At 51.7% G+C, this 13,548-nt stretch overlaps 1 pseudogene; it reads right to left on the reverse strand.

The window, feature by feature from the left end:
• Nucleotides 1-10,930: 10,930 nt before the first annotated feature.
• On the reverse strand, nt 10,931-12,483 carry LOC119334754 (annotated as a pseudogene).
• Nucleotides 12,484-13,548: the final 1,065 nt, after the last annotated feature.

A 13,548-nucleotide genomic window follows, 5' to 3' on the forward strand; every position in this document is an offset into this window, starting at 1 on the left:
CGTCGCCACTTGGTTGGTCACCTCATCACCATTCGGCCGCCCCACGCGTCGCCATCGGTTGGTCACTTCATCACCACTCGGCCGCCCCGCGCATCGCCATCGGTTGGTCACCTCATCACCACACTGATTTTAACAGTTTTTTCTGAAGTAATTGTTGTTGCTTATACTTGTAACCAAAATCCCCCAGTGGGTGACTTAGCTGCGAATCTGTTTTGCCGAAGTTCAAGAAATCCTACCGAGTGATGAGTCAGCCTCTCACTCGGGGGCTTAGCTGCGAATCTGTTTCGTCTAAGTTTGAAAAATCCTACCGAGTGGAGAGCAAACCTCCCACTCGGGGGCTTAGCTGCAGTCCAGTACTCGCCTAAGTTTGAAAAAATCCTACCGAGTGAAGAGCAAACCTTCCACTCGTGGGCTTAGCTGCAGTCTAGTACTCGCCTAAGTTTGAAAAAATCCAACCGAGTGGAGAGCAAACCTCCCGCTCGGGGGCTTATATGCAGTCCAGTACTCACCTAAGTTTGAAAAAATCCAACCGAGTGGAGAGCAAACCTCCCGCTCGGGGGCTTAGCTGCAGTCCAGTACTCGCCTAAGTTTGAAAAAATCCTACCGAGTGGAGAGCAAACCTCCCACTCGGGGGCTTAGCTGCAGTTCAGTACTCGCCTAAGTTTGAAAAAATCCTACCGAGTGGAAAGCAAACCTCCCACTCGGGGGCTTAGTTGCATTCCAGTACTCGCCTAAGTTTGAAAAAAATCCTACTGAGTGGAGAGCGAACCTCCCACTCAAGTGCTTAGCTGCAGTCCAGTGCTCGCCTAAGTGTTTGAAATCCTACCGAGTGGAGAGCAAGCCTCGCACTCGGAGGCTTAGCTGCAATCCAAGGACTCGCCTAAGTAGTCAAAATCCGACTGAGACAAAAGCAAACCTCTAACTCAAGGAGCTGCATCAGAAGTATAATGTGCGCTCCATCCCTATCCGCAAGGACACCGAGACAAAGGTCGACTGTCACCATCGCCTTGTCACCACTCGGCCACTCGCGCGCCTTCAGACAGCTAAGTCATTTTACATCCTATTATTTCCGTCTTCCCGAGTGTCTCGTAATTCACACATCACGTTCACTCGAAGGCCACGCCACCGAGTGTACCTCTACGCTCGGCTGCTTATTTTCACACACTTGCTTAGTACTCGTTATGTGACTCACGAGTCCAGCTTCCATTTTTTCGCATACATCATTCACGAACACCATGTGTCATTCTTCATTTCGAGTTTGCATCGGTCCTCCGGGGCTGCAACTCAGTCGAAACACTACACTTCCGTTTTATTTGAGCCATTATTCCAATGAGTTCCATAGGATCCATCGCTTCGACAAGTTCGAACGGATCCTTCGCTCTTTCAAACTCTTGCTGGTTAACCAGCAAGCCCCTTGCACTCCCAGTGGGTGTTTATGGATGTTATTCACACAAATCATTTCAGCACACATCAAATTTTCTCGAGAAATTATTTCGTTGGCTTGTGCCGTTTTTTACACAAGTTACACGATCACTCGACGGCCCTATGCGCCAACTTCATTGCTGCTCGGACTTGGTCACCATATCGGTCCCAGCGCACCACAACACCGACCTTGTCGCTCTGTTGACTTCAAACACATCCGGTCAACCCCTCTGCGGAATCCTCTTCATCGTATCAATAATATAGACCTCGTCAGGCATGAGACAGATATGTCCCTTTTATAATCAAACTTCACACTTCACTCCTTTGCGAGTTTTCCTCTTTCGAGCATCACTCGGAAGCTTCTCCTCATCTTTACCCGAGTCCGACTCAATGAATTGCAAATCATCCATTCAAAACTATATTTCTCGTATTCCGACATGTCCATTGTCGAAGCCTGTAGTACGCTCGGGGGCTATGCTGCACTCGGGGACTGCATCTCATTTGGAAGACACTCTCCTAAGTGGTCGAGTGCTTCATCACCAGTCAGATCCTTCACTTTAACAAGTGCATTCAATCCGCCACTTTGACAAGTTTTGTAATCACCCCGACGCTCTGTGCGCCATCTTCATTCCTACTCAAACTCAGTTGTCACGCCGGTCTTGTTGCGTCGCAACCACACTACATCAACCTCATCACTACATTAGCTTCGAAAGCATCTGGCTAACTCCTTCGAAGACAATTTCAGCCACTTGGCTGGACATGCAATCTTTCACTCGGCTGCCCCACGCGTCGTCACCTGGCCACGCCGCGCGTCGTCACTCGGCCACCCCGTGCATCACCACTTGGCTGGATACGTAGTCCTTCACTCGGTCACCTCGCTCATCCTCACTCGGCAGTCCCGCACGTCGCCACTCGGTTGTGCACATCTTCACCACTCGGCCGCCCCGCGCGTTGCCACTCAGTTGTGCACATCTTCATCATTCGACCACCTCGCACATCATGAGTCGGCCGCTCCGCGCGTCGCCACTCGGTTGTGCATGCCTTCACCACACGGCCGTCCCGTGTGTCGCCACTCGGTTGTGCACATCTTCACCACTCGGCCGTTCCGTGTGTCGTCGCTCGATTGGTCACCTCATCACCACTCGGCCGCCCCGCGCGTCGTCACTCGGTTGGTCACCTCATCACCACTCGCCTGCCCCGCGCGTCTCCATCGGTTGGTCACCTCATCACCACTCGGCCGCCCCGCGCGTCGTCACTCGGTTGTGCTCATCATCGCCCCTCGGCCACCTCGCGCGTCACCATCAGTTGGACATGTCTTTACCTCTACACCCCCAGCATGGGAACGACTAAGTTACTCATATGATCAAACCTCATATCACACTCTGTAGCAAGCTTACCTCTTTCGAGCATCACTCGGGGGCTACGCTCAGCCATTGGCCTTGCTGCCCTCAGGGGTTACGCCCATTCGATCAACCCATTGATCACATCAGGAGTATCTTTCTGACCATACATGCTCGTTCCGCTGAAAATTTATAAGGGTAGGTACCGTTCACTCGGACGATCGCCCAAGTCATTTCTTGAAGTCATCTTCAGGACTGCAAAAGGGTGAAACGATGGTCCTCTACGGATACATTTGGCCCTTATCCTAGGCTCCAAGGCGTCAGTTTCACAAACTTGGACTCAGAGATGGCATGCGCTAGTGGCATCTCTCCGGAGAGTCAGCCCACACACTAGCCTCGCCACTCGGGTTTCATGGCATGTCCATGTCATACCACTAGTCTATCTCCTCCGGGAGACATACGAATGCCACCAAGTTTTTCCTTGCAGTCAACATACCCAAATCAGTTGGGAAGCACGTCCACTCGGACAAATACCCCTTTCACGCAAAATCTAACGGTCAATATAAGAAGTACTACTGGAACGACCACTCCCTAGAGTGTCCAGATTTTTTCTACAGTCGGCAGTTTCAAAGCCGAGTTCATTCACCGTGCCGAGAGCACGAAGATTCACCTGCTTGACCAAGTTCCAGGCTGAATTTATTCCATGCCGAGGGCACAAAGATCAGTCCGACTGACTCAGCTCCAGGCTGAGCTTATTTACCATGTCAAGCATCTGAAGATGCATCCGATTCACTCAATTCCATCCTAAAAGATATTTACCGTGTCGACTGCATGGAGGTTTACCAGGAGACTTAAACCCTTTGCCCGACTCATCTAGTCCGACAGAGGCTCGGGGACTATACCCAGTGGGTGCACTCAGCGTGCCCCCACTAGAAGAGAACTCGGAAAGAAACATTTTTGCTCGGTCAAGACCAGCTCCAGATCACTCAAGTATTACTCGACTTCCGAGTCGAGGAGAAACAAGCTAGACCAATACTAGATTCTCAAGTACTACTCGACCTCTGAGTCGGAGAGGAACAAGTTCAATCGGTACCAGCCAAGAAGATTTTTACTTTTCTCAGACCCCCGCCGACTGCCCGCAGTCGACGGCGGTCTCAGGGACTACACCCAGTGGGTGCACTCAGCGTGCCCCCACTGGAGTAATCTCCACTCGGTATGACCTGACCAGTCCGAGTGATGAACAACAAACAAACAAGTTATAAAGGCTCCCATCGGCTACCAAAAAAATTGTTATAAGGTGAGTTTAACGCTCCTCTATGGACCTGTCTTGAGCCTTCTTCTAGGACTCAAAGCGTGAAACTCATAAGTTTGGATCAAGAACCGACTCGTATTGACGTTCCTCCGGGATAAGAATGGCATCTCTCCGAGAGAACAGTCCATGCGTCAATCGTGTTGCCCGGATTTAATGACACATCCATACTCTGATCACAAGTTAACCTCTTCCGAGAGATGATCAAATGTCACCAAGTTGCTCCTCGCGGGCACTTACCCCAGATCAGTCGGGAAGCACAGTACCAGAATCCATTGAGATTTTGTTCAAACCTTGGTTGTCTGAAAGCACGATGACAAGTACCGAGTATTTTCGTAATCACTCGGACCAAATTGTGTCTTTCACAAACTCGTTCTGCAAAATCGCAATCGATTCGGGGGCTAATGTTGGGGATACACATAATAGGTAGGCCCACGAAGGGTCGAAATATAATAAAGCATGGGGTCCACACAACATGTGGGTCCAGATAAATTTTATATAGGCATACTATCCACTCGGACAAGCAGCATACCATCCACTCGGATGACAGTTCACCACTCGACCGTACGACTCACTCGGATATACGAAGACTAGCAAGCAGCAAAGCAGTCGGCATCATTCTCATAGTGAGGGCTTGGTAGTGGGCTGGTATTATGGCATTCATGCCCCACTTTGTAACATAGGAGGTGAGGGGGTGGCGCACTCTATATAAGCCACCCCCCACCACTAGACGAGGGGGCTTTTTTCTTTCACCTCTCTCTCTCTTTCTCACCATTTAGCTTGAGGCATGGAGATCCGTTCTCCCCTATCTATCTCTCTCAAATACACCATGTGATCTCTGGAGACATACTAATATAAAACAAAGCCTCTCCGGAGCACGAGACGTAGGGCCTTTATCTCCACCACGAGAGGCCCGAACTCGATAAAACCACCGTGTCACCCATATGCATCTCAATAGATCATGCTCCTTTATCCTACCCCTCTCTTATTGTCGGAATCGTTACCACGAAACTACCCGAGATCCGTTAGTTTTGACACCGACATTGGTGCTTTCATTGAGAGTTCCACTGTGCCGTCAACTAAAGGTTCGATGGCCCCTTCAATCTTCTATAGGGACTCCAAGGAGAAACCTTCCTCCCCGGACAGATTTTCATGTTCGGCGGCTTCGTACTACGGGCCAACTCGCTTGACCATCTGGAGCAGATTGATAGCTACGCCCCTGGCCACCAGGTCAGATTTGGAAGCCTAAGCTACATAGCGGATATCCGTGGAGACTTGATCTTCAATGGATTTGAGACCGCAGCGATCGCTCCCCCTCGCCCCGATGAACATGACTTAAATCTGTCATCGGATCACATTCAGGAGATGGTCTCTGTTGTTGCAACGGCCTTAGAACTGGAGCAGATCGTGCCATCCGAGGCCACAGAGTCCCCGATGTTGGAGCCGCACACGGACTCGGCACCACACAATATCTGCGTCAATGGAACTCCAGACTTGTCTCCGGCTATAAGCCCCGGACCGGGTACGCCTGCGGACACCGAGCTGGATCGGTTATTGATTTTTGAATTTAGCATCGCAGACATCTTCTAGCACTCACCTTTGGGTGATGTGCTAAACTCTTTAAAGAATTTGTCCTTGGAGAAGGACTCACAGCCGAACTATGTACAGTTCGAGCTAGAGGCTGACAATGGAGAATTTCGCTTCCCACCCACCACCCACTTCATAGCCACTGTCGAAGACTTAACCGACATGCCCGCTTCTGGCTCCGAAGACATTGACGGCATAGACGACGATGCCGATAAGGAGCAAGGCCAAGACCCGCCAGTCAGCAGGCATGGGACGGCCACCCCTTCATATGACGTGTACATGATCGATACACTTAAAAAGCCTCGCGGCAAGGACAAGGGAGACCCAGTTAAAACTCCTGAGACACAGTCTAAGTTCCGGCGCCCCAAACGCCGCCCCAAGTCATGCCGCAGCAACGATGGCGCTGGAGAAAATAGTACTCCGGACGGTGCCGAAAGCAATGAAGACCCTATGGGAGCAATATCCGAGCAGGAGGAACAGGAAAACGGGCAAGCCAGCCCCGATGAATAGGCCCCGCCCAGCGATGGTTCAGAGGACGACAACTACCTTCCGCTCTCCGAAGATGAGGTAAGCCTCGGCGACGAAGACTTCATCGTACCAGAAGAACCCCTCGAGCAGGAGCGCTTCAAGCGCAGGCTCATAGCTACAGCAAGGAGCCTGAAAAAGAAGCAGCAAAAGCTTCAAGCTGACCAAGACCTACTCAATGAAAGATGGACCGAAGTCCTGGCCGCCGAAGAATACGGCCTCAGTGGCCTAGCCAAAAGCTACCCAAAGCACAGATCGCTATACCAGTCCGATGACGGGGCGTTGGAGCCCATACCATCGTCACACAATGCGGCAGGTCGCCGACAACTCTGTCCGGATAAAGAGTCAACTCAAGACGAACACCAGACCGCCCACCTCGCCGTAAAGGCAAGAACAACGCATGTCATGATTACCCAGACAACCTGCAAAGGGACTTGGACAATAGAGAAGGAAACACAAGACCGATATATGGATCGCGAAAGCATGCTTCGAAACATGACGATGGCTACCTATTCGGACGTGTCAGACCTCGCCACGCCCGATCCGAAAACCGCGAAGGGACTCTTTCGGAGTTACGTTGCATTGTGGCCCAACATAGAGGCGCCGCACACCCGCTTTGTTTCACTGATGAAGTAATGGATCATGAATTCCCCGAAGGATTCAAACCTGTCAATATAGAATCATACGACGGGACAACCGATCCCGCGGTATGGATAGAAGATTTCATCCTCCACATCCACATGGCCCGTGGGGACGACCTCCACGCCATTAAATACATCCCACTAAAACTAAAAGGGCCAGCTCGGTACTGGTTAAACAGCCTACCTAAAAACTCCGTAGGCAGCTGGGAGGACTTGGAAGAGGCCTTCCTCGATAACTTTCGAGGAACACATGTCCGACCACCGGATGCCGATGACCTAAGTCACATTGTCCAACAGCCCGGAGAATCAGCCAGGGAGCTCTGGACTCAGTTCTTAGTAAAAAGAACCAAATCGTCGACTATCCGGACGCGGAAGCACTTGCAGCATTCAGACACAGCGTCCGGGACGAATGGCTTGCACGCCACCTCGGCTAAGAAGGACCTAAATCCATGACAGCCCTCACTGCTCTGATGACCCGCTTTTGCGCGGGAGAAGACAGCTGGCTCGCTCGTAGAAGCAATAGCGCCAGCAACCAGGGCACCTCCGAAATCCGAGACGAGAACGGCAAGCCACGAGGAAGCAAAAACAATAGTCGCAATGACAATGAAAGATCAGGCGACACAACGGTCAACGCCGGATTCAGCAACCCCAAGCCCGGTCAGCAGAAGAAGCCATTCAAGACGAATCGAGGCAAACCATCCAACCTGGACAGGATATTGGACCGACCCTGCCAGATTCATGGCCACCCCGATAAACCAGCTAATCATACCAACAGAAACTGTCGGGTCTTTAAACATGTCGGCAAGCTCAACACCGAACACAGGGGGAGGAGGCCGCCAAGCGACAGGGATGACGGAAAGGTTCACCAACAAAACACCGGGGGTCAGAAGCAGTCTCCGCCCGAGGATCAACTACTCCTAGAATGGAAATAGCAACCTGGCTTCCACCGCCCACTCCATACACCTACAAAGTTTGTACCGCGCATACATCATTACGCACTCAAGATACCATGGGCATTGGCGGAAGCACAATACGGACAAGCCTGCAAGCACTCCAGTAACTTTTTTTTATTATTTATTTTCTTTTTACTTCTTCCTTTGCTATCTTTTAAAAACAGGTGACAAACAGGATAAACATCGGAAACTGGCTCTATCGGAGTCCGGATTCGTACACTCACCTAAGGGGCTATTTCCATCAAGGATTTCCCCCGCCAAGGACTGGCGGTGCAGACGTGCGACAGGAGGTCCAAAATAACTTTTTGTAGACTGCACTCTCTATTTCTCGAGTCTGTACTATGCTTGTTTCTCCGCCTCCAACCCCGAGCATGTCAAATAGCCGGCATGATAAGTAATCGTTGGCATATCTCTCAGTTCCCATTAAACAATATCCAAACTAACCACCCGCACTGTTTCCCCAACAAATATGGCTCCTACGGTTATTTCACAGAAATACCTTGGCACAACCTGCCAGGGGCTGGGTGTGGGAACAAATGAGTTGCCAGTACAAATCCAAACAGCTCTATAGCATACTTCGGCGTCGCAAGTTTGGCCTTATATGCATCAGCTCCGAATCATTGTCTTGGGTCAATAGTTGGGTTGCCCGGCTCTTGTGCTTGCTACCGTACGTTCCGCTCTATCGGCTAGGGTAGTAAAGGGAGAACTACTGCGATTGTTCCCTGGTCTAAACTAGACGAGAACCTCAGTAGAGAAAGCCGAAAACTGACTGTCATAATGCGGCGTGAGCTGGTCAACTACTTGACGACTTCTTAGAATCTTTAGCGATTCTCCGTGTCACATGAGGGATCCTTTTCAGATCAAATATGTAAGGCACCATATGCCGCATACATACCAGGGGCTATATAGTAGCCCCACAATAAAACTCCTATGGCTAAGTGAAAGCGTTAACGCCCTATGGATAAAGAGTGATTAAATGCCTTTTCGAACACCCCCGTACTTCTTACGAGGGAGCTGAAGCCGACGGCTAGAAAACTTTCAGATTATATCAAAACGGTCGCACAGGAGGAATTCAAGCTTTAAAGAAAAACATAAGTAGATTAACTATAAAATTGTATTTTACAATTTTCATACACCTCACTCGAACATTATGTCTTTCGAGCACTGACCCTCTAGAAAGTGGGCAGCCTCTAGTACGTCTTCAAAATAATGTTTCGGTTCTAGGCGGTCCTTGCCTTCGGGCGGACTCTTCGTCGCAACATTGATGGCCTTCATCTTCCCCCAAAATGTTTTGACTCGGGCAAAAGCCATTCACGCACCCTCAATGCACGATGATCGCTTCACAGCATCGATATGCGGCACTGCATCAACAAGCCTCTGCACCAAACCGAAATAGCTATTCGGAACAGGCTCGGTTGGCCACAACCGGATTATGACATCCTTCATGGCAGTGTCGGATATCCAATGAAGTTCGGACCATTGGGACATCTGTTCATTGAGCAACAGAGGATGCTTTGATGCGCCAAACTGTGACCAAAAAAGCTTCTCCGTTGCATATCCATCTCACGCTCGGTAATACTGCGCTGCATCGGTAGAACTCTTCGGCAAGTCCAAGAACTCGTCCGGAGAGCTCCATACTTGGTTAAGCTGGGCATAGTTCGGGTCACCGAACTTAGTTTGCAGCAGAAAGGGCTTTCCAGCCGCAATCTCCCTCGCCTGTCGAACCTCCTCACGGGCTGCTCTGGATTCCGACCGCGCTGCTCTAGCCTCTTGTAAGGCCTTGTCCAGATTAGCCGTTAAGGCTTTACTATCCTTCTCCAAAAACTCACAGCGGCCGGTAGCATTCTCCAGTTCGAGCATTATAGTGGATATCTTCTCCTTATCTTGGCGCCGTGCAGCTTGTTCGGCTTTTAATTCAGCCGGTGTCTTTTCGACAGCAGCATTACTACGACGGGCCTGCTCCTTGGCCCAGGCCTGCTCCGCTCGAAGAACTTCAACGGCGGTAGCACCATCTGCAGCCATGCATATTCCAGCATCTAAATCTCAGCATCATGCTTATACCACAAAAATGTATGAGGATTTCCCCGAATACATACCTTGCGACTCGTCAATACGCATATTGATTAAAGCAAGATCATCCCCTGCCACATCAAGCTTCCGCTGCAAATCGGCAATTTCCATCGTTCGGGAAGCGTCCAAGGGGGAAGCAGCCCGTGTTCAAAGTTGATCAGGTTAGTCCTCAAACGATCCTTTTTGATCCTCCGTTTTGCTTCCCAGCAGAAGCCAACCCGAGTATCAGGGGCTATTACCTATACACAGGCGCATCTTTACAAATGAAACATAGCTGAAAACGTTATGTCACAAATCTCGAAGCCCTTCAGTAGGCTCATGAAGGCCTCATTTAATCCGCTGTTCGCGGACGAAATCTTTTCAATCACTGTACCCATCAAGGAACGCTGTTCCCCCGAGACGGATACTTTCCGCAACATGCCCCGCAACATATCCGGAGTCCCCAGGTCTCCGGAAGCTGCTCCAAAAGCACAATCATCCTTTGAAGGAATCTGCTCACCCGTCTTCAAAATCACTGTCGGCTGTGAACCAGACAGTCCAGGGCCTTTGTTATCATCAGCCCCGGAATCCCGGATGGTCGGAGGTCCACCTTTGGGTACTGCCTCTTCTGTCCACTGGTCTAAAGGGACCCTCCGTGATGACACTTCAGAGTCATCCGCCTTATTGGGCGAGGAGGTCAGATGCTTCATATCTATTCAAGGGTTCAACGATGACAACTGCGGCTCCTGGGCGCTAGTCCTTAGGAAAAGTTAGAAGCATGTGCACGAAGACTTCCTGCCCGTCATCGACAAGTTCAAGCCAGCTCCGATAGGGGAGAGGCGACAGCGACGCATCGGCGGCTCGATCTGACGGCGGTAGTGGTTGTTCGGTGATCCCAATCTCATGTACCTTTTTATTATGTTTAAAATGCTTTATACTTTTGATGAACTTTTATAATACATCATCAAGACACAGGATACAGGGACAGTGTTATCCACGGTAACCACGTCACGTATCTGCCCTAACATGCATACATATTGGCTACCAAATTTCATCGTAAAACCAAAAGAGAACCCGCATAATTACGGGTGCTATGTCGTGCAGTTTATTTTTGATGTTACAAGCAAGCTCGCCATAGCTACAACCTCGAAGCTATGTTTTTCGAGGTTGAGCTTCGCATGCTATCTTCCGTGCATCGTTGATGCCAAACACAAAACATCTATAGCGGGCTCACAGACGAGAGCCGTGCGGCGCCTCGAACCCCAGGCTCGCCGCCGTCAGCGGCTTCAGCAGGCTCTCCGGGCCGGCCTCGATCACCTCCACCAGCCGCGGCCACACCCTGGTGCCGCCCAAGAACCACGACCCGTCCCCGCTCGGGCAGGGCACCGCCATCATCATCGACGCCGAGCCCAGCCGACCGTGCCGCAGCCACGGCGACACCATCCTCGGCTTCCCGAACCCCAGGTCCCCGTCCATGGCGAACGGGAGCATTCCGGAGATCACCAGCGCCGGGATCCCGAGGCCGAGGTTCACCGCCTCCGTCCACTTCCCGCCGTCCTTGTACGCCGTTTTGTTCACCTCCACCCAGTCCACCAGCTCCTGGAACCTGTCCCTGGTCATCACCGACGCCATGGCCGCGCCCGCAGCGGCCGCCACGTCGTGCAGCGGCGCGCGCAGCAGCTCCGCCACGCTCGCCTCGCGGGACGTGTAGGTGACCACGTTCCCCATGTACAGGTCCAGCGCGCCCTCCGACGGCTCGATGCACCTCCGGCCTTCGAGGATCCACGCCATGCGACAGCTGGGGTCGGAGTCGCCGACGGCCCGCGCCAGACGTGCGCGCACAGCGCCACGAAGCGCGAGGTGCGGCGGCCCCCGCACGGGGACGCCGCCTTCTGGAGCCCGACGAGGTCGGCCGCGTCGATGCGGTACACGCGCCGCTCCATGACCGCGGCCAGGAGGGGGTTGATCATGGTCTCTGGCGTGAACCTATCGAACTCGGCGTCCAGCGACGAGCTGCACCGCGGCGGCGACCGCGGGACGAGCAGGGCCGACCGGTCGATCAGCGGCCCGCGGGAGAGACCCCCGCCGGTGCGGACCATCTCCGCGAGGCTGTTGAGCAGCACGACGAGCGCCCAGCCGTCGGCGAGGAGGTGGTTGGTGCCGACGGTCAACGAGTACCCCCCGCACGCGAACCGGACCACCTGCAGCGACAACGCGAGCCCCGCGTCGAACGGGATCTGGATCATCCCGAGCGAGCCGTCGAAGCGCGCGAAGTCGACGGCGGCGAGGGGGACCCCGGCAGCGTCGGCGACGACTAGCTCGGCGCCGGCGACCTCGGGGACGTTGGTGTCCGGGTGGCGCACGACGCGGCCGGCGAAGGGGAAGAAGCGGGAGAGGTAGGCCGGGAGCGCGCCGCGGACGGCGGCGAGCACGGGGTCCAGGCCGCACGGCGGAGGAGGGTAGATGCTGACGAGGTAGATCGGCAAGGGGCCGAAGACGAGGTCGAGGTTGGAGGCGGCATGCACGGCCGGGAAGCCCGGGGGAGGGTTGAAGGCCCGGACCAGCTCCCGTGACGCGATCCGCAGGTCGAAGCACTCCAGCGGCATGTCGACGAGGCGGCAGGTGCGGCGATCTTTCATTCTATCGTCGGAGCTCGGAGTAGGAGTACTCTGTATCCGCGTCAACGGTGACTCCACTCTGCACAACAAGCTTGAACTTCGACAGCCTCTTGAAGTTGTACTTTTGGTCAAAGTGTGTCCCTAATATTTTGGTCAAAGTTTGATCATCTACAGGACTAACGAAAACGGCCTCTTGTATCAAAAGGCAAGAAGTTTTTTGTTTTTGCGTAAGACATAAAAAATCAGAAAACAAGTTTGGTGCCGGAGCTCGGTTGTTTTGAAAAAAAAAAATCACATCCCAAAGTTTTTTTTTCTTAAAATAATTATACACTCATATATATATGTGTATTACACGTGCATAATTTTTTATTAAAAAATACTCCCTCCATTCCCAAATATTGTCTTTCTAGACATTTCAAATGGTTACAACATATAGATATATATAGACATATTTTAGAGTGTAAATTCACTCATTTTGCTTCATATGTAGTCATTTGTTGTAATCTTTAAAAAGACAGATATTTAGGAACGGAAGGAGTACATTGAGACACGAGCTACGCAGAAAGTCAAAATGGTTGCTATTTTCTGTGATGAATAGTACATTCACTGTTCATTATTTTCATCCATCATCGTCAAAACTATTCATTGAGACACGAGCGTCGTGTTGGACAAAACCCATCCATCATCAAAGACCAATTTCAGCCAGGAAGTTAACCAAGCTATGGGCATAATTTAATAAATGTTTGTTCTATAAACTATTCCCAAAGAGCGTTAGCATGAATAAGATTACATATGATAATGAACATGATGAAGCACCAGAGATGCTAAGAAACAGGGATAACTACCCCTGGATCATAGCAATCGTTTGTTCTTGTTGGACGCACTTAGACCCGACCTCCTTCTGAGCGGCCGACCTTTATCGCACATGAATGCTAGCCCAGGTCCTTCGCCTCCCGGGCCAACCCGGGGAGCCCGTACACTCGGCCTGGGATGCTCCAGGTCAGACACTAACATCTGGGACTATGATGGAATTGGTTGGTCGACTTTCCTTGCATATGACCGGGTCAGCGGGCTGCATCCTGTGCAGCACGCGACACTTTTACC

The sequence above is a fragment of the Triticum dicoccoides genome, chromosome 7A (genome assembly GCF_002162155.2).
Source record: "Triticum dicoccoides isolate Atlit2015 ecotype Zavitan chromosome 7A, WEW_v2.0, whole genome shotgun sequence".
Lineage (NCBI taxonomy): Eukaryota > Viridiplantae > Streptophyta > Magnoliopsida > Poales > Poaceae > Triticum > Triticum dicoccoides.